The sequence below is a fragment of the Oryctolagus cuniculus genome, chromosome 13 (assembly GCF_964237555.1).
Source record: "Oryctolagus cuniculus chromosome 13, mOryCun1.1, whole genome shotgun sequence".
Taxonomy (NCBI): Eukaryota; Metazoa; Chordata; class Mammalia; order Lagomorpha; family Leporidae; genus Oryctolagus; species Oryctolagus cuniculus.
The window spans coordinates 17,498,299-17,518,566 of record NC_091444.1 but is presented as its reverse complement, the minus strand read 5'-3'; the positions used below and the strand labels follow the sequence as shown (position 1 = coordinate 17,518,566).

At 57.5% G+C, this 20,268-nt stretch overlaps 1 protein-coding gene and 1 pseudogene across 1 annotated transcript in view; both read right to left on the bottom strand.

Moving 5' to 3' along the window:
- The window catches only part of NAV1 (neuron navigator 1), a 232,671-nt gene extending 219,312 nt beyond the window's left edge, over positions 1–13,359 (bottom strand). The window contains exon 1 of the mRNA XM_051820452.2: positions 13,132–13,359. The gene's annotated coding sequence lies outside the window, so the exon portion shown is untranslated. The remainder of the gene's footprint in view (positions 1–13,131) is intronic.
- LOC127483641 (U2 spliceosomal RNA) lies at positions 11,633–11,782 on the bottom strand (annotated as a pseudogene).
- Positions 13,360–20,268: the final 6,909 nt, after the last annotated feature.

Below are 20,268 nucleotides of genomic sequence, written 5' to 3'. Positions count from 1 at the left end.
CTGCACTCGTCCGCGTGTCTCCTGGGCCACCCCAACCCATCTATCCATGGCGGTCAGTTCAGGGCAGGCCAGAGGACGACACCTCCCTACCATCCATGTAAACACCTGGCTCTAGGAGGCAGGGGCTCCAGTCCACAAAGGAAAGAGGAGGTACTATGGCCTCATACAGGAAGTCGCACGCAGACTGGGCACAAACAGGGGACCCCGGGAAGCCCCCCAAGAGCCCACGGAGGACCCAGCCACTCATGTTCACGCTCCAAGCTGGCAGGCACTCTACGGATGCTGGACAGATGCGAACCCCGCACGACACAGTGGGGACAAGAAGGCATAAGGGCCTCATCGGGGATGAGTCTCAAAACCAGACGTCGGGCTAAGAAGCCGGACGCAAACTAGAACATTCCACATGACTCCTCTTACACGAAGTTCAAGAACACACAGCACAAATCAGTGGTGACGTAAATCGGAGCTGTGAGACAGCGGTGGACAGGAGGCATTGTGGGAGGGAGGGTACTGGGGCCGATGGGAACGTTCTAGACCTGCACTGGGGTGTGGCTTCCACGGGTACCTTCATCGGTCAGCAACGCGTCCAGCTGGGTGCTTAAGTGGGCGCGTTTCGCCGTCACTCACAACAAAAGCAAGGGGCGCCCCTCTCTGTGTTGGAGCAAGCGCCCCCTCCCCCAGCCCGGCCTGGGGGTGCTACGAAGGTGCGCAGGCCCTCGGCGCTCTCTCCCGCTGAGCTCTCAGACCTGAAATCTTGCTGCCGCTCTGCCCAGGGCCCTGGCTGCGCTGAGCAGAGAGGCAGGTGGAAGCAGGCAGGGCAGAGCGCCCTGGCCCGCGGGCTGCAGGGCACAGGCTTTCTCTGGCCTCAGAGGCACCCAGGTGGAACTCCCCCAGATGTCCCATTGCCATGGAGACGCCCCCAGGCCTTGAGCTCCTCCTCTCCATCTCCTACCTTCCCAGGCACATCTGCGCTCCCGCTCCGGAGCTGGTGCTATTTATAATGGCCTGGAAACAGCCCGGGCCAGATAATCGGCAGCCGTTGCCAAACACAAGCCCAGGCCTCTCCGCCCCCAAGGCCTGCCATCGAGCCCAGCGGCCACGGAGGAACCACCGATCCGGGCCACACCACGGGCCCGCCCTGCTACCCCTTCCGTCTGCCCCTCAGACAAGGAAGCGCCCCCGTCCGGTCATCAGCAGCCTCTGGGCACACAAGTCCAGCCGGAAGCCTGGTCTGCGGGGCCTCCCTCACTGTGCTGGCTTTGCCGCTCTCACAAAGACGCCTGCAGACCCCGCGCTCACGCACGGGCGGGGAGCAGCGAGCCAGGGGCGTCCAGAGCAGGACACAAAGGTGACAGCATCAGCTTCCCCCAGGGCGGGGCCTAACACCTCCTAGGACCTAGAGCCGCGGGGGGGGGGGGGCAGGCACTGCTGTTGTCCCCACTTTACAGACGAGGACACTGAAGCTCGGGACCCCAGGTCAGGCTGACCCGAAAGCCCATGCGTGTTCCGCCAAAGCACCCACCTCCCAGGCCCAGCATCAGGGTGAGGCTGAGGAAGCACGGAGGTGGCCCGGAAGCAAACAGAGAGGTTCGGGGCCTGCGGTGGGCAGGACACAGGGCAAGGACATCGGTCCTGCCTGCCCCTCAGGTGCCTCAGCCTCCAGGCAGTGGTCCGCAAATGACTGTTGAGGCCCTACCACGTGCCAGCACCCAGGGAGGCCACTTCCGCATCCCAGGCCAGCCGGGGGCAGCCTCTCCCAGGCCCTGGCAACCCACCAGCTCCCACCAGGCATGTGGGCCCAGCCCTGCCGCCCCAGACACTAGCTGGCTTTGTCTGCAACTCCATGTGGCTGTGGCAGCACCGATCCCACCCTGTGGTCGCTTTCTGGGGCTCCCTGGTGGCCTCTGACTTCTCCCTGGCCACGGCCAGCCGGAGGAAGCGGGCAGATGACTCGGTGGGGGCGACGGGGCGGCTTTGTGAGACGCAGAGCGAGGAGGGTGGTAATGAGTGGCAGGCAGACGGGGGTTTCACAGATGTGGAACTGGGCAGGGCCGCTTGATTAAGTCCAGACCCACTTTAAAAAGCAAATGGGCTGCAATGGGCTGCCAACCTAAATCAGGCCCAAGTTCATGAGCGCAAGGTTTATTTGCAACTATGATGAGACAATGAGAAGCAGAACTCAAAACACAACACTTGTATGCTGTTTTCTTTGACTAACTGGCTACCAAAGACAGGGATGGGGGCGTGTTTGGCGCCGCGGTTAAGACGCTGCTTGGAGCACCCGTGTCCTGTGTCATAAGGCCTGAGTTCCAGTCCTAGCTCCTCTGCTTCCAATCCAGCTCCCTGCAAATGCACACCCTGGGAGGCAGCAAATGATGGCTCAAGCACTTGGGTCCCTGTCACCCTCGTAGAAGACCCAGATTAAAATCTGAGCTCCTGGCTCCTGGCTTCAACCTGGCCCAGCAGACAGAAAATCTTTTTCTCCTCCACCACCTCCCTCTCTTTCAAATAAATAAATCTTTTTTTTTTTTAAAGAAACATACTTTTTTTTTTTTTGACAGGCAGAGTGGACAGTGAGAGAGAGACAGGGAGAAAGGTCTTCCTTTGCCGTTGGTTCACCCTCCAATGGCCGCCGCGGCCGGTGTGCTGCGGCTGGCGCACCGCGCTGATCCGATGGCAGGAGCCAGGTGCTTTTCCTGGTCTCCCATGGGGTGCAGGGCCCAAGCACCTGGGCCATCCTCCACTGCACTCCCTGGCCACAGCAGAGCGCTGGCCTGGAAGAGGGGCAACAGGGACAGAATCCGGCGCCCCGACCGGGACTAGAACCCGGAGTGCCGGCGCCGCAAGGCGGAGGATTAGCCTAGTGAGCCGCGGCGCTGGCCGAGAAACATACATCTTAAGGGCCTGTCACAATAGCAAAATAAAAACACCACGATGTCTGCATTTCGGGAACAGACACAGATCTGGAGTCCCCTGGGTCACCACGGACACTGCCCAGCTCTGCTACACGTGGCCCTCAACCAGGGGTCCAAAGACCCAGGTCCCCTGCCTGATTCCCTGAAGTTCTGTGGCTTTGGGCAGGTTACGCAGCCCCTCTGAGTCCTGTCTCACCATCAGTAGAAAGCGCAGTGCTAGTCCTGCCCATCCCGTAGGGGACCTTAAACGAGACATCGGGTATAAAGTCCCCATCACTGAGGCTCAACACTAGGCCAGAAGAACTTCTGCACTAAAGGCCTGGGGAAGGGCCATGATAGGAGGGTGTGGATGTCAGTCAAGCTTAGCTCCGCCCATAGGACCAGCCTGTAAGTCCTAGAGCTGTGTGGGTCTCCCCAAGGGCCACACCTGCAGTTAACAACCACCCGACCTGTTCCCAGGCACAGGCCCAGGGCCAAGGAGTTTCTCAGAGGCCGATGGGAGAAACTGTGATGGGTTCCAAGACACAAAAATAGAACCACAGAACTGAAATTAACCAAGACTAATTGAACATCTGTAAAATGTTGAGCCTTGTGTCAACTGCATCCATCGTTAAGTGAATGTGCAGAAAAACGCTCTATCTGAAAATAACTGAGGGGGGCTGGCGCTGTGGCACAGTGGGTTAAAGCCCCAGCCTTGAAGCGCCGGCATCCCATATGGGTGCTGCTTCTAGTCCTGGCTGCTCCTCTTCCGACCCAGCTCTCTGCTATGGCCTGGGAAAGCAACCGAAGATGACCTGAGTGCTTGGGCCCCTGTACCTGCTCGGGAGACCCAAGCAGAAGAAGCTCCAGGCTCCTGGCTTCGGATCAGCGCAGCTCTGGCTGTTGCAGTCATCTGGGAACTGAACGAGCAGAGGGAAGACCTCTCTCTCTCTGCCTCTGCCTCTCTGTAACTCTGCCTTTCAAATAAATAAATAAATCTTTAAAAAAAAAAATCCTGGCAGGTGTTGCGGCTCACTTGGCTAATCCTCCGCCTGCGGCGCCAGCACCCTGTGTTCTAGTCCTGGTTGGGGCGCCGGATTCTGTCCCGGTTGCTCCTCTTCCAGGCCAGCTCTCTGCTGTGGCCCAGGAAGGCAGTGGAGGATGGCCCAGGTACTTGGGTCCTACACCCGCATGGGAGACCAGGAGGAAGCACCTGGCTCCGGGCTTCGGATAGGCGCAGCGTGCCAGCCATAGCGGCCATTTGGGGGATGAACCAACGGAAGGAAGACCTTTCTCTCTGTCTCTCTCTCTCTGTCTAACTCTGCCTGTTTAAAAAAAAAAAAATCCTGTACACACTTTTGCAACAAAACAAGAACCCTCCATGTGGGGTAAGGGGTGTGGGTGCAGCCCCCGGGCAATGCTGGGTCCCAGGACCTCCAAGGTTAGGATCCTGGGGGCCCCCCAGACCCCAGCACTGCAGGGAGTCCCCCAGGGCCAGGCCTTTCCGCTCCCCTCTCGGTATTTAGAAGCCAGGCCAGGGAATTCAAAGCCTGCCTCTCACCACTCGCACGGGTGGTCCCCGTCAGCTCACACACAAGGCCTTGGAACAACAAGCAAGGACTTCCTGCCCCACCTCTGCCAGCCCCATCCTACTGTCCACGCTGTTTCCTGGTTTTGGTTCTCTCGTTGGTTACCTACATCATCTCCAGACAGCACACTGACGGCCCTGCTGCTGGTTTCGCCACCAGAGACTCTACATGGCACTCACTAGCAAACAAAACAGCCGGGGACGGATCACGTACGCTCAGCTCCGCTCTCGTCCTCCTCTGCTTCCCAGTACAAGATCCGAGTTCCTTTAACTGGCTACTTCAGCTTTTTTAAAAGAAAGATTTATTTATTTGAAAGGCAAAGTTACAGAAAAAGAGAAAGAGAGAGAGAGAGAGAGAAAGAAATCTTTCATCCACTGGTTCCCTTCCCAGACGGCTGGGCCAAACCAAAGCCAGGAGCCAGGAACTCCATCTGGGTCTCCCACATGGGTGCAGGGGCCCAAATACTTGGCTCATCTGCTGTTGCCTTCCCAAGTGAGTTGGCAGGGAGCTGGATCGGAAGGTCATCGGCAGCAGCTTAACCCACTGTGCCACGGCACGGGTCCCCATACCTTTCATTTTTTTTTTTTAAAGATTTATTTATTATTTGAAAGTCAGAGTTACACAGAGAGTAGAGGCAGAGAAAGAGAGAGAGGTCTTCCATCTGATGGTTCAGTCCCCAATTGGCCACAACGGTCTCCTCCAGGTCTCCCACGTGGGTGCAGGGGCCCAAGCATTTGGGCCATCTTCTACTGCTTTCCCAGGCCATAGCAGAGAGCTGGATCAGAAGTGGAACAGCCGGGTCTCGAACTGGCGCCCGTATGAGATGCCGGCACTTCAGGCCAGGGCGTTAACCCACTGCGTCACAGGCCGGCCCCATATACCTTTCATCTTTAAATTTGCTTTCTTGTCAAATGTGGTGAGGGAGCTGGGAGCCCTCCCCTCCCCTCTCCTCCTCTCCCCTTCCCCTCCCCCTCCCTCAGCCTGCTGCAACTCAGGGGACTCGGTTTTGCTCCGGAAATGTCGCTTCCTCAAGCTGGCCGCCTTAGGTATTATTTAATCCCAGCCTCCAGGGGTCTCAGCTCCACTTCCGCATTTGTAAAATGGGGACAGCACAGTGTGTCCTGACACCCAGTCTGACCTGGTGGGGGGAGAGGAACATGGACAACATGAACTTTACAACTCCAGTAGCTCCGTCTACCTCTAACCAGCACGGGACACGCAGCCTGGAACTCCTACATTGGCTCCCACCACGGGGCAAGGTCTCACCAGGAAAACGGTCACTGCGAAGTCCCAGGGATGACAGGAAAGGGCACAGAACAAAGTGCTTCCCCCACAAGGCACCATTATCCCAGTGACAGGGACCCCCGCCTTGTTCCCCCGCCCCCCAGCCAGGAGAGAGAAACTCTGCTCAGGCCCCCGCAGCGGGCTGCACTCTCGAAGGCATCTGGGGAACCAACGGGAGGTCTACAGGGGCCCACACGCTGGATAATCCCGTTAAATCCAGGCTGACTGCGTGAGATCAGGAGGTGCGGCTGTGGCAGAGAAGGCTCTGGGGCTCAGGAAACACGCCGGAGGCCTGGGGTCAAGTGTCGCAGTGTCAACAGACTGCAACTGGCTCAGAGATGCTCATTCGTATACACGCAGGTGCACACAAGCCGTGTGTGTGTGTGTGTGTGTGTGTGTGTGTGTGTGTGTGTGTCTCAGGCACTCAAGCACTGGTTCCAAAGCCAAGGGGAGGGCGTGGAGGCGGACCTGGTGGAAGCGCCCAGAGGAGAGCCAGGCAGGCAGCTGCGGAGCCTGGGTCCCGCCGCAGCTCCTCCATCAGCTGTCTCCTCGCCGTTGGAGGGAGGGCAGGAGGGGAACAGTTGGCATCTTGGCACCGCCTGGAACCAGGAGACTCCTTCCCAGTCAACTCAATTATCCGCACCACTGAGCTGGGAAAAGCACAGACAACTGACTGGGGCATGACGGGGAGGACCTGGTCGGTGCCCTACTTGCCAGCTCCCAGAAAACGAGACGAGAACGAAACGAAACAACTCGACAACTGACACAAAGCAAAAGGGCGGACGTGCCTTCCTCGACGCCTTCACTGAGCCCTCCCCGGTCGGCCCCGTTCCTGGGGCCAATCCACAAACGGGAGGAAAGATCCAACCGACACGGGACGGTCTTCATGGGGATGGCCGGTGCTTTCTGAACACACCACGCTCAGATGCGGACCAAGCCCCCGCATCCTGAGGACGATAAGCGTGAAGGCGGAGGGGGAGGAGGCCCCTTGGCTGTGGGTGTCCCAGGGACCGGGTCAGGTGTTGCGTGGTCTCACAGAATCACGCAGTCACTCTTAGACTGCATCTCCCAAACTTGCCAGATCCCAGTGCGGGTGTGTGTGTGTGTGTGTGTGTGTGTGTGTGTGCGTGACTGCGCATGCGCACACAGAGGGACCGTGAGAGAGCTCCATGCACTGGTTCACTCCCCAAATGCCTGCAACAGCTGGGGCTGTGATGGCGACAGACAGGAGCTGGGAACCGGACCCGGGTCTCCCAAGTGGGCAGCAGGAACTCAGTCACTTGAGCCATGACCGCTGCCTCCCAGCGCTTGCATTCGCAGGAAGCTGGGGTCAGGAGCAGGACCTGGGATCAAACCCAGGAACTCTGCCGAGGGATATGAGGCAAAGGCCCAGCACAGTCAGCCATTTACAAGGCCCTTCTGCTGGGGAAGAGGCTGAGACTCTAAGCGGCTCCCTGGCCCACCTGCGGTCCCCCAGCAATGGCGCCAACAGAGAGTATGCCCTTGCACCTGTCAGTTTTTGCTGAGTGATCATCACGTGCCAAGGACCCCACAGGCAGACAAGATTTGAACCTTGACCCCAAGTCCGACTCTGTGACTCAGACCCTTGCTCTTTCATCACACACCTTGCTGGGAAATGGGACGTGTGCAGTGGAGACCTGCAGGAACCAGGGCTGTTGAGCCCAGAGAGGCTGGGACAGGCCCAGCACGTGGCTGCTTCCAAATACCAAAGGGCTGGCACTGTACCGGCAAGTGTGCTTACTCTGAATCCCCCCTCTTGCTTTATTTGGGGGTGCATTTTGGTGACACCACTGGCCTTTCGGTATGGAGCACATCCATAACAGATGCACTCAAGCAGCGCCAGTCCAGTACAGAGTGGGAAGATTTCAGCACGTGCTGTCCGGGGCTGGGCACAGCAGCAGAGGCGTCCAAGCAGAATGACCCCCAGCGGGGATGCTGCAGCGGGGGAAGCGGAGGGGGCCTGATGCCTCTAGTGGGGGTGGGGGAAGCCACATGACACCAAGGTTCTTTGTGACTTCCAAAGTGTAATTCTGGGGAAGTTGGCATTCATCTACTTACCAATGGATTTGAAAAACAGGGGAGGCATGAAAAGTGGGTCAGCGCGGCTGACCAGATGGGGAGGGCGCTGCGTCACTGCGAGCTGGGAGCTGAGGGTTCCAGGGATAAATCAGCTCAGCCACGGAGCTGTCCTCTGGCAGTGTGGCACAGTCACCTGGGGAGCTGGCACAGGACAGACGCTGGGGTGGCATTCCAAAGAAGGGAGGTGCTGCTTTGGGAACGCACCAAATGCACCCCACCGATAGTGGGGTCACCATCGGTCCTTTTTTCCCCCTTTTTTGAAAGGCAGAATGACAGAGAGATAGACACAGACAGACAGACAGAGTCTCCCCCATCCACTGGTTCACTCCCCAAATGCCTGCAATAGCCTGAGCTGGGCCAGGCGCCAGGGTCTCCATCTGGGTCTCCCACGTGGGTGACAGGGACCCAAGTCCTTGAGCCATCTCCTGCTGCCTCCCAGGTGAGTCTCCATCCCAGCCACTCCAAAATAGCGTGCGTTCCAAGAGGCAGCTTAACCCACAGAGCCGCAATACCGCCTCTGGGCAATCAGTCCCTCCCAGAAGCTCCCCAGAACGGAGGACCACAGAGCCAGAGGAAATGAAGGGCAGGCTGACTGGCGTCCACGCCCCCTGGGCCTCGCGCAGACCAGCAGCTGGTCCAGTTCATCTCTCCATGGAGGGCCTGTCCAGGGCAGATCCCCTGCGGGATACTGTTGGGAAGACAGGAGAAGGAGGCCCGTTAACCCTCTAAGGCCTGAAACCCTGACTTTTCATTAGAAAGTGTTCCCAGGTTCACAGAGACAGAAGCACGGTGCTGCCAGGTGCAGGGCGTGGGGAGTTCCTCTCTAAGAGGTACAGAGTTTTGACTACACCGAAGTGCACACTGAAGGAAGTCAGAATGGCAGACTTCATGTTACATACATTTTAGCATAAACAATTTAATGTACAGTAACTATAAAGAAAAAGATACTCAACTGTAGAACACTAGCACTGTCTCCACTTTTCTTGTCTTTTGCAATTTAAATAAAATGAAACTTTGCAAGTAAAAGTGCAAAAAAAAAAAAAACATTCAGAAGGATTCCCCCCGCCCCAGGAATTCAAGAAAGATAGTCAATGCCAGGGTCCACGGTCACAGAACACAGGGAGCGGCAGGATCGGCTCACGTGACAGGAGAAAACAGACTCCAGCACCTTTCGTACCACAAACACTCAGGAGGCTAGAAGTGGGAAGGAGCTTCCCCAACGTGATAAAGGGCACTTAGGAGAAACCCCAGGGCCAGCATCACCCTCAGCAGGAGACAGGGAAAGCCAGCCCCTAAGAAGTGGGGAACGAAAAGGCTGCCTGCTCTTCCCTGCTGTTTTTTTTTTTTTTTAAAGATTTATTCATTTGAAAGGCAGAGTTAGAGAAAGAGAGAAACAGAGAGAGATCTTCCATCCGCTGGTTCACTCCCCAAAATGGCCACAAGGGCCGGGGCTGGGCCGATCTGGAGCCAGGAGTCAGTAGCCTCTTCTAGGTCTCCACGTGGGTGCAGGGGCCAAAGCACTTGGGCCACCTTCTGCCGCTTTCACAGGCGCATTAGCAGGGAGCTGGATTGGAGCAACCAGGACTCACATGGGATACCAGCGCGGCTGATGGCGGCTCCATCCACTACACCACAGCACCAGCTTCCCCACTGCTCCACTGCTACTCAACAATGCATGGGAATATTTAGCCAGGGCAATCTAGCCAGGAAAAAAAAAAAAAAAAAAAAAAAAAAAAAAAAAAAAAAAAAAAAAAAACAAGAAAGAAAGAAAAGGAGACAGGGCCAGGCAGCATTGTGGCACAGCAGGTTAAGCTGCCACTTGCGATGCCAGTGTCCCGTAACTGCAGCACCAGTTCAAGCCCCAGCTGCTCTGATCCAGCTCCCTGCTAGTGTACCTGGGAAAGCAGTGTGCTTGGTTCCCTTCCATGCACCTAGGAGACCCATATGGAGTTCCTGGCTCCTGGCTTCAGCCTGGCCCAACCCCAGCAGTTGCAACCATTTGGGGATTGACCGGCAAATGGAAAATCAATCAATCGATTGATCAATCAATCTATCTCTCCCTCTTTCTCTGGAACTCTTCCTTTCAGTGAAATAAAGAAATCTTTTCTAAAAAGGCATCCAAATTGGAAAGGAAGAATTCAACCATCTCTACGCACAGCTGACATGATCCTCGCTATAGAAAATGTCGAATAATCCATACGCAAAAAGGTTACTAGAGCAAACAGGCAAATTCAGCAAAGAGGCAGGGTAAAGATGAGCACACAGAAATCAGAGGGGTTTGTCCACACCAGCGGGGGGCGATCCGGAGAGGAAATTCAGGAGAGATCCTACGTACACAGGCGCTCAGCATCTGAGGTCGGCCATCAGGACCGCCTGAGCCCCCTGAAGTGGAAACATCTTGTTATTAACGGTCCTTGCTGGCATCGTGCCTTTCATTTTTCATGCATATGAGTGCATCTCATATTAAAATTAAGTAGAGCAAATAGATTTGATGTGGATGGCAGTGTGGCCAGCACAGGACCTGCGTAAGCATCTGAACCGTGTCCACAGCCGGTCAGAGCAGCCCAGGGCCAGCCCTCCTGCCTCCTTTCACGTCTCAAAGAGTCACAGGAAGCTGGGAAACAAAATCCCAGGCCCCTCGGAGGAAATCAGGCCTGAGTCAGCCTCCGAGGGGGCAGCGCGCACGGCTCAGGCCCAGGAAGCTGTTTACCGAGAACGCTGGTTTTCACTTGCGAGCTCGGTGGGGATTTTTGTTTTTAAGTCGAAGAAGGAATGAAAAGTGTTTTTAATTATCCCGTGTGTGTACGTGACGAGGGGCCAAGGATTGCCACATTCCTCAGCTCCCGAGAGTGTCCATAGTGGGAAGCTGGTGCCATCCCACATCACGGGGAGGCTCTCCGGACCTCGGGCTGGGTTTCTGTTCCTCTTTCTTGCAAACAGCTGAGTAACATCTGCTGAGATACGGACAGAAACACGAGGGAGAGGGCCACTCTGAGGACAAGGAGGCCCTGTGCTGGGACCGGGAGGGAGGCCTGTGTCCTCGGCTGGCCTTCAGCCCATCCCTTCCCTCCAGCGAGCTCCGATTCAGGTCTGTAGAGGGGAGGGGGCTGGCCAGGGGGTTGGGAGGGACTTTTACATGCGAGTCCTTCCTAAAGGCCAAGCCCTTTAAGAACTCAAAGGAACTTTATAAAAAGGAGGAAGTGGCATTGATCAAAATGGGAAGATGAAAAGAGAGTCACATTTGAACAGACAGACAGACGGGGGCTTTCTCTATTTCTTCTCTACCAGCCCGACTTCGGTTTGCAGCAGCGGCTTGCAGGAACTCAGGAGGGGCCCCATTGGGCCTCGCCGTCAGATCCAGAACAGGTCCAAACGCTAACACCAGCTCAAGTCCCAAGCTGCGGGGTGAACAGGGGAGCAGGTGCAGGAGACAAATCCCATAGTTCTCACAGACCCGATCAATCGGGCATCTGAGTTAGACCGGAGGCCTCTGTGTGAGACTTGGAAGTTTTTCCAATTTTATTTTATTTTATTTATTTATTTTTTTACAGGCAGAGTCAGACAGTGAGAGAAAGAGAGAGACAGACCAAGAGAAAGGTCTTCCTTCCGTTGGTTCACCCCCCAAATGGCTGCTATGGCTGGTGCACTGCACCAATCCGAAGCCAGGAGCCAGGTGCTTCCTCCTGGTCTCCCATGCGGTGCAGGGCCCAAGCACTTCCCGGGCCGCAGCAGAGAGCTGGACTGGAAGAGGAGCAACCAGGACAGAATCCGGCGCCCCAACCGGGACTAGAACCAGGGGTGGCGGCGCCACAGGCGGAGGATTAGCCTAGTGAGCCGCGGCACCGGCCTCCAATTTTATTAAACTGATAAGAACAGATACTACACTTGATCTTAGCCAAAAGGCTGAGAAGCAATATCCTCCAATTTTATTAACTTGGCAAAACATTTCAAAAGTTCCTACTTAGTGCTGCCCCCATTCCACAGAAGTGAAGACCGGGGCAGAGAGGTTAGGAACCTGGTCATCTACCTGTCAGCCACACAGGCAGAGACCTGACTGGGAACTTGCCCTGGAAAGCCAGGACGCAGGCTCCTACCAAGAAACTCACCGTGACAGCTCTCCCCCACCCCCTTCCCAGGCTAAACCCGGCAGGGCCAACCAAACTTCAAAGCAGTAATAAAACTTCCTAAGAGTCACCTGTACCACCCGGCAGAAGGGAGCCCAGGTCTCCCGCGAGGCAGCCCCGCCCACCTGGGCAGGCGTTTTTGGTGCCCAGTGCTCCTGCCTCTCTGTAGGTGGCAGGAAAAGCCCCCCAGACGGAAACCCCGGGAAGCCCCTGCTTTCGCGGAGCGAACTGCGGCCGCCGGCTTCTCCGCGTAGAATTTGAACGAGCCAATGGTGTCCCAACCCTGGAGACAGGAAGCCAGATAAACAGCACGCTATCAAGGGGGGATCCAGCGCCCCCCTTAAGCCGGCGCCAGCTGCGCCCTGTGACTGTCCTAACAAAGTCCCATTGACTCACCAGCTGATTCTCCGGCCCTGGGCGGCGGCAGACAAGGAGCCCTCTCTGCTGGGCGGATGTCAGCCCCGCACGCGGCCCCTAGCCACCCACCTCTCACGCCCTCCCCGGTTCCTGCCCCCTTCTCCGCGGACTTGCTGATCCTTCACGCTACGACGCATGAACTCTAAGGATGACAAGGGGCCCCGAAGGGTCCGCGCCCCCCGCGCCCCCAGGTGAGCGCTCCCTCTCCTCCGGGAGCGCTCGCTCCGCTCCCAGGCGCACCCGCACCCGGCGGGCGCCCCGGCGCGCAGCCTGGGAGAGCCCGGCGGCAGGGCGCTCTCAGCGCATCCCGGGGGCTCAGGGACAGTTTCTGAAGCGGCCGGGCAAGGTCCTGTGCCCTAGCCATTCCGCTCGCTCCTGCTGGGATGGGAAAAAAGTTGCTTTACGGAGAGGGGGCGACGTGGACGGGACGCGCGCGGTAAGTGTAACGACGCAGCACCTGGTGCCCGGGTCACGGGATCCCGACACGGACATTTCACAGTGAAACTGAGTCTCGGGGCTGGCGTCAGGGGCCCCGAGAGAGTGGGCTCCGGCATCAGGAATGCAGTCGGCGGGGACGCCGAGGCAGACACCTTCCCGGCCAGCCGCCGGCCCCCGCGCCGGGATTCCGCCCCAAGCCTGAGCCCAAGCCCGGCCACCTCCCCGGCGGCTTGGCCCCCGCGCCGCAGACCCTCCGCTCCGCGACCGCCCGCGCGGGTCACTCACCGGCGCGCCTGCCCTCCCGGGCTCCGGGTCCGCGTCCCCGCCGCCGCCGCGCGTCCTGGCGCATCCCGGGAGCGGAGCGGCGCGGCGCGGGGCCGGGCGCGCTCTGCCCGCCGGCGCAAAGTTTCGCGGGGCTGTCGGGTGCGCTCGGCCGCTCGGCGTGAGCCTCAGCGTCCGCCGCGCGCTCCGGGTTCCCGCCTCTCGCTCGGGCCGCCGCCGGCCGCGGCCCCACAATGAGCAGGAGGCGGCGGCATCCCGAACAAAGTGCCGGCCCCGGGGCCGGCGGCCGGGGCGGAGCCTCGTGACCCGCTGCCCCAGGCACACGCCGCCTGCCTCGGCGGCCAGGGGCGGGGCGGCTGCGCTCGGCCGCGCTCCCTCCCCCGCGCGCTGCCCGCCGAGCGCGCACAGGGGCGGAGGCACGCGCCCCTTCCAGACTCTGTCATTGGAAAGCTATTCCCGTAACCCTTTCCTGCCTCCGCCCGGCGCCCCGCCCCGCCGACAGGCAGCGAGCGCTGCCGGCAGGAAGCCTTGGCACAATTGCGCCCTTCCTCTGCCGGGGACCCGCCACCGCCTCCAGGCCGGCCCCCTTCCTGCCTGCCCCGCGCACGTCGTCCGTGCGGAAAGCGGACCGAGGGAGCGGCCGACCTCGCTCTCGGCCCCACCCTGCGCTCTGGGCCCCTCTCGGAGCGGATTCGCCCCACGCTCCGGCCCCTGCCACTTCCAGGGCTGTGGGAGGGGGAGGTGGAAGCGGGGACAGGAAATGAGAAGTCAGCCCTCCACCGCGGGCGACCCCTGCGGGGCTGGCTGCGCACCGGGCCCCGCGTCCTGGCCTGGGGGCTTCCGGGCCCTGCGGGCGGCCTGGGTCGGGGAGCGGGCGGATTTCGATCCTGCGCTACCCAGCCCCGGACGAGGAACCGCAGGACCTTGGGGTTGCAGGTTAGGGGTCGAGGTACAAAAAGCGAAGCCGCTCACTCCCTGGGGGACAGGGCGAGCCTTGAGTCCTGCCGAGCGCCCCCACCCTAACCGGCAGTCCAGCCGTGGCGGCTGTGGACAGAGGAGGGACAGGGGACTCCATACAGTGGACAAGCAGTGACGATGAAGAAGTGTGATGGGGAAAGGATTCTTTCACGCGGTTTTCCGTGAAGGGAAAGAACTGTCCCCGCGAAGTGGGAGGAGGTGATCGGGGTCTCCCGGCTAAGGGTGGGCTCTTCGGGCGGACTGCGGGGACTTCCGCTTACTAGCCACGGGAACTTGGACGATTCCCTTCACCCGCTGATTACCTCAGTCTCCTCATCAGTCAAATGGGGTAATAGTGGTTCCTGTCTTAAGAAGGTTGGGAGGGTTAGGTGAGGCGGTGCAGGAGACGTGGCCCATCCTGAAGTCTCAGGCATCACCCGATGCCTGTCTGTTCTCCAGCTCCTACGCTGCTGCACCCAACTGCACTCAATTGTGTGCTGCTTGGAATCCTTGCCCCTCTTGAATAAAAGATTTATTTATGGGGCCTGCGCTGTGGCATAGCAAGTAAAGCCGCCGGCATCCCATATGGGCACCGGTTTAAGTCCCGTCTGCTCCGCTAGTGATCCAGCTTCCTGCTATGGCCTGGGAAAGCAGTAGAAGTTGGCCCAAGTCTTTGGGGTCCTGCACCCATGTGGGAGACCCAGAAGAAGCTCCTGGCTCCTGGCTTCAGATCAGCCCAGCTCCAGCCCATCGTGGCCATTGGGAGAGTGAACCAGCAGATGGAAGATCTCTCTCTCTCTCTCTCTCTCTCTCTCTCATTCTGCCTTTCAAATAATAAATAAATCATTAAAATATTTATTTATTTGGAAGAGTAACAGAGAGAAAGAGAGATCCATCTTCCAGCTGCTAGTTCACTCCCTAAATTGCTGCGATGGCAGGAGCTGGACAAGGGTGAAGCCAAGAGCCTGGAACTCCATCTGGGTCTCCCATGTGGGTGCAGGGGCCCAAGCTCTTGGGCCACCTTCTGCAGCTTTTCCAGGAGCATTAGCAGGGAGCTGGAACTGCAGCACAGCAACTGGGACTCTCACATGGGATGCACATCACAAGCTGCCCCTTGACAGGCCCCTGGGGTCCTTTCTTGCTTTCCCCAGCCCCTCAGCCTGCAATGGGAGCCTGATTCTTCCAGAAGAAGCACTGCTGTTTCTTGCACTCACAGGATGGGGCCGGCTGAGCTCCTTGGCCCTCCTAGGCCCCTGGGACCAAGGACCATGCAATAGGTACACAAAGGGCTATCAGAGATGGAACTGCTCCCAACCCATTATGAGGCTGGTAGTGTTGGCATAAGGACGGTCCCTGGATGGGACTCAGCATGGAAAAGGCTAGAACCCTCATTATGTGAGGGCTAAGTCTCTTCCATCAGTGCACGGGGTCTCGCTCCCATTTGTGAGTGGCTGGACATATGGGTCCTCCCTGACCCTGCTGCAAATGTGCCAGCCACAAAGCACCACAGTGCAGGTGTCCACGTAGACAAACAGGTGGGTGGGTGTGGCCTGCTGGAGTGAGGGCGTGGTGGTGGAAGATGTATGTATAGGCTATGGAAAGAGCAGGTGGCTAGGAGAATCAGCGTGGAGAAACCACAAGTGACCCTGGGCCGAGCACTCTTTGGACAAGAAATTGGGTCCCTGTCCATCCCAGAAGTGGCTTCTGCCAAGTGCCTACTTTTCATCTGAACACATCGATGACTCAGTTGCTCTGAATCAAGCAAATGAATTTTCCTTAAACATAAAAATCAATAAGAGGCGAAGGCAAGGGCAGGGCTGTGGGGAGGGAGGCTGGGGAGAGCCAGAGGGTGCCGTGGGTGACGGCAGCACTGAGATCCAGGCTCGCCGCAGGGCCCCCACCATGCCTCCCACCAGCACACCAAGAAGGGGACCTCCCTGAGGCTCCCTAAAACCTAGCAGCGCCCCCTGCACTCCCTCCTCCCCAGCCTGGAGCCAGTCCTGCTTCGCGGCTGGAGAGGATTAATGTCAGTATGACACACGGGTCTTAAGATCAGCCCCAAAGCCTGTGGTCACCCCACAGAGCCTCCGCCTGGGCCCTGAGAGCCTGGGACATTGTGAGTCCCAGCCAGAGCTCTGTGCGGGGCTCTGCCCCCTCGGACCCAAGCCGATGGGTGTCAGCGCCTGGGTCCTCTGACGTGGGGACTTGGACAGAATGGGAGCCACATTCCCGGCGGCCCTTGGGGGAGCCGCGTGGAAAGCCCTCGGTGGGGATGTGAGGATGGCCCCCAGCTTTAGGCCCCCCAGCACTTAATAAACGTCCTTAAAGCTGCTGAGGTGGAGTCCTCGGCTTCTGACTTCCTCCTGCGAAGCGCAGTGGAAAAACACTGGGGCTGGCTGCAGAGGCTCCAAGCCCGCGGCGCCGCCACGGTGTGCACATCCGTAACGTGGGGCGTTGACAACAGGCAACATCGAGACCCACGGGCCAGGGCAGGGCAGGGCAGGGCAGGGCAGGGCAGGGCAGGGCTGCGTGTTCAGTGAGATGGTGAAAGAGCAGATGCAGTTCACACAGACAGCCTCAGCTCCCTGCTCCAGCCCCAGCCCAGCCAAATTCACACTCGTTACCAGCGAGGCGCCTGAAAACCCACTTTTGGGTGACAGAAATCTGGCTGCCCACTCCCAACCCTTGTCCTTGCTAGCTTGGGTCCTTGCTGACTGTGGAGGGGCTCCTGGTGTGGCTGGGATGGGGTGAGTGTGGGCAAGGCAGAGGTCTCCTTCCTTGGCCACTGTGGCCCCCTCACTGGCCTCGGAGGGGCCCCCCTTAAAAAGGCGCCTCTATGCAGGACGTGGGAGAAGTCTGCAGGGAGCCGCGGGCGGTAAGGAGAGCCGAGCGAGTCACTGCCTTATCGGGAAGATGCGGCTTCTCCCGCCCGCTCTGGTACCGGGAAGTGGGATGTGCCCAAAGCACAGTGTTTTTCCAAAGATGGCCTTTGGCGAGGAGGTGTTGCTTTAAGGAGCCAGGAAAGTAGGGGTGGGGTCGGCAGGGAGGAGCACGCCCCTTTAAGAAGCCCGGCCCTGGCTGCGCAGTCCCAGTCCCCGAGAAGATAATAATAGTCCACACTCAGAGCTTTGCTGCGGCCAAGCTGCTCCACAGCGCTCAGCCTGCACTGCCCCAGTTAACCCTCGCAGCCACACTCCGAAATGGGCATCGTGTTTGTCTCCGCTTTAAAATCCATTTTTATTTATTTATTTGGAGGCAAGTCACACACAGACTCACACACGGAAAGAGCATGTCCATTGGCTCGCGCGCTCTCCAGATGCCCACAACGGCTGGGACTGGGCCAGGCTGAAGCTGGAATCTGGGAACTCTACCCACGTCTCCCATGGGTGGTAGGAACCCAACTAGGCGAGCCTCCCAGGGCCTGCATTTTCTTAAAATCAATAAATAAACAAGGGAAAAGGAAAGCAGCAGAATAGTGGGACTCTGCCCAGGTCCCTCTGATATGGGATGTGCGTGTCTCCAGGGACGGCTTAACCTGCTACACTATGCCCTCCCCCTCCTTCTCTCCATTTTACAGGGGGAAGAAATTGAGGTCAAGTGTCTTGTCTCGAGCCAGATCTAAGTGCTGGAGTCAGGATTTGAACCCAAGGAGTCTGACTCCTGTGTCCCTGCTTCCCAGCTCCAGCCTGGGCCGAGGGCTCTGGCAGTCGCTGATGTCAGCATATTTCTTTCTTTTCCTTTTATTTCCTTAAGATTCATTTATTTGTTTGCCAGGCAGAGTTACAGAGAGACAATTGGAGAGATCTTTCCTCTGCTGCTTCAGTCCCCAGATGGCTGCAATGGCTGGAGCTGGACCTATCCGAAACTAGGAGCCAGGAGCTTCTTCCAGGTCTCCCACATGGGTGCAGGGGCCGGAGCACTTGGGCCATCTTCTGCTGCTTTCCCAGGTACGTTAGCAGGGAGCTAAGAAGCAGAGCAGCCAGGACTTGAACCTGTGTCCATATAGGATGCTGGCATTGCCGGTGGTGGCTTAATCCGCTGTGCCACGATGCTGGTCCCCCATTTCTCTCTTTCCAGCGGCTTCATTTACATAGTACAAAACTCACTCTTTGTAAGTATACAACTCTGTGCCTCGTTGCAGACCTGTCACCACAGCCAAGTTTTAGAACGTATCTGTCACCCTAAAAAGTGTCCTCGCTCAGTGCATTTTTTAATCTGGGTCTCGGTGTCCTCGTATGTCAGGTGGGAACCACAGGGGCTGCCTCCTAGGAGTGCTGTGACCGTGAGAGGACTGCATAATTGGCACACGGTCATAAATGGCTGGCTGCTATGAACATGGTCTCTCGGAGTCACTTAAATGTGGACTACTGGAACTAGGTGTGGTCTTAAAGATTCTAATTCCTCCTCCTCCTCCTCCTCCTCCTTCTTGGATTTATTTGTTTGTTTGAAAGGCAGAGTTACAGAGAGGCAGAGGCAGAGAAAGAAAGGTCTTCCATCCACTGGTTCACTCCCCAGATGGCTGTAACAGCTAGAGCTGCACTGATCTGAAACCAGAAGCCAAGAGCCTCCTCTGGGTCTCCCATGTGGGTGCAGGGGCCCAAGGACTTGGGCCATCTTCTACTGTTTTCCCAGGTCATAGCAGAGAGCTGGATTGGAGCAGCCAAGACTTGAACCAGCACCCATATGGGATGCTGGCACTGCAGGCAGCGGCTTTACCCGCTACGCCACAGCACCGGCCCCACCTCTTCTTTAACAGATAGAGAAGCCAAGGTGCCAAGTTATCAATCCACTTGCCACTGGAGGGCACAGTAGATTTAGTGGCAGGGCTGGGACAGATACCAGGTCTCTTGGTTGTTAGCTCAGTGCTGTCTTATCTCCTGAAGGACATCCCCCAGTTGCTTCTCAGCTCTTGGCTAAGATCAAGGTTAGGACTTTCTCCCCAAGGCACAGGAGGTCATTGTCCACCCCTCCCCCCCATCTTCGTGGGTGCCTCCAGAGCGATGCTGACCCTGAGGTTTGCTTGTGCTGGAATGCCCTGCACTCTGGCCTTGGAGCCGAGGATACAGTTGGGCAGGCAGGGCGCAGAATCAGGGGACGAGAGCCAATGTGGAGGCTGAAGACAGGAATGCCCACAGCAGCCAATGCACATCCAGCATAACAGTCAGCAAGTCTCCGTGGAGCCCATGGGCGGGCGACCGTGCTTGGAAGGGCCTCTTGCCTTTTGAGGCTTTGCTGTTGTCTTCTTGAAATTCTTCATAATTAATTATTTACTTACTTTATTGAGAAGCAGACAGATAAAGTATGCTGCTACCCACTCTTCAAATGCCTGCAACAGCCAGGGTTGGTTCAGGGACTCAATCCGCGTCGCCCATGTGAGTGGCAGGGGCCCTAGTTCTGGGGCTGTCAGCACTACCTCCCAGAATGTGCACTGGCAGGAAGCTGGGGTTGGGAGCAGAGGCAAGGCTGGAGCCCAGGCACGTCCACATGGGATACAGATGTCGCAAGTGGAGTCCCACCCACTGGGACAAATCCCCGCCCCTCTCCATCAGTTTTAACAAGGAATTCCACGTTTGTATTTTGCACTGCATCTGCCCATGGAACAGGGAGCAGAGCTGGAGTTAGACTGGTTAAGTTCCCCATAAGGAATAGTTTGTACACTATATGGTCTGAGGGTCTTAATACTGAGAAGTAAGAGAAATAAGATTTGCAAAATGATGTGCACACTAGGATCCAGTTTACATCAAAAGATGCCGCGTCAGGCTGTGCGTTTCCAGGTGACATAGACTTGTGCACGAAGACTTGTTTTGTTTTGTTTTTTCCAAGCCTGAAAAAGTACTCTGAACTGACAGCGGGAGCTACTTCTGGGGAGCTGACCTCATCTGGGGACTCATTTTTTTTGCTTGAGTTTGTTTTCTACAAAGAGAATAGAGTCATGTATTACTTGTAGAATTACGAATAAAATAGTGAGACACTCTTAGTATATTCTGCTAACATTTTCTCATGTTGGTAGATAATCTTAAAACACAAAGCAGGAGCCAGCGCTGTGGCGTAGCGGATAAAGGCGCTGCCTGCAGTGCTGGCATCCCATATGGGCACCAGTTCAAGTCCCGGCTGCTCCATTTCCCATCCAGCTATCTGCTGTGGCCTGGGAAAACAGTGGAGGATGGCCTGAGTCCTTGGGCC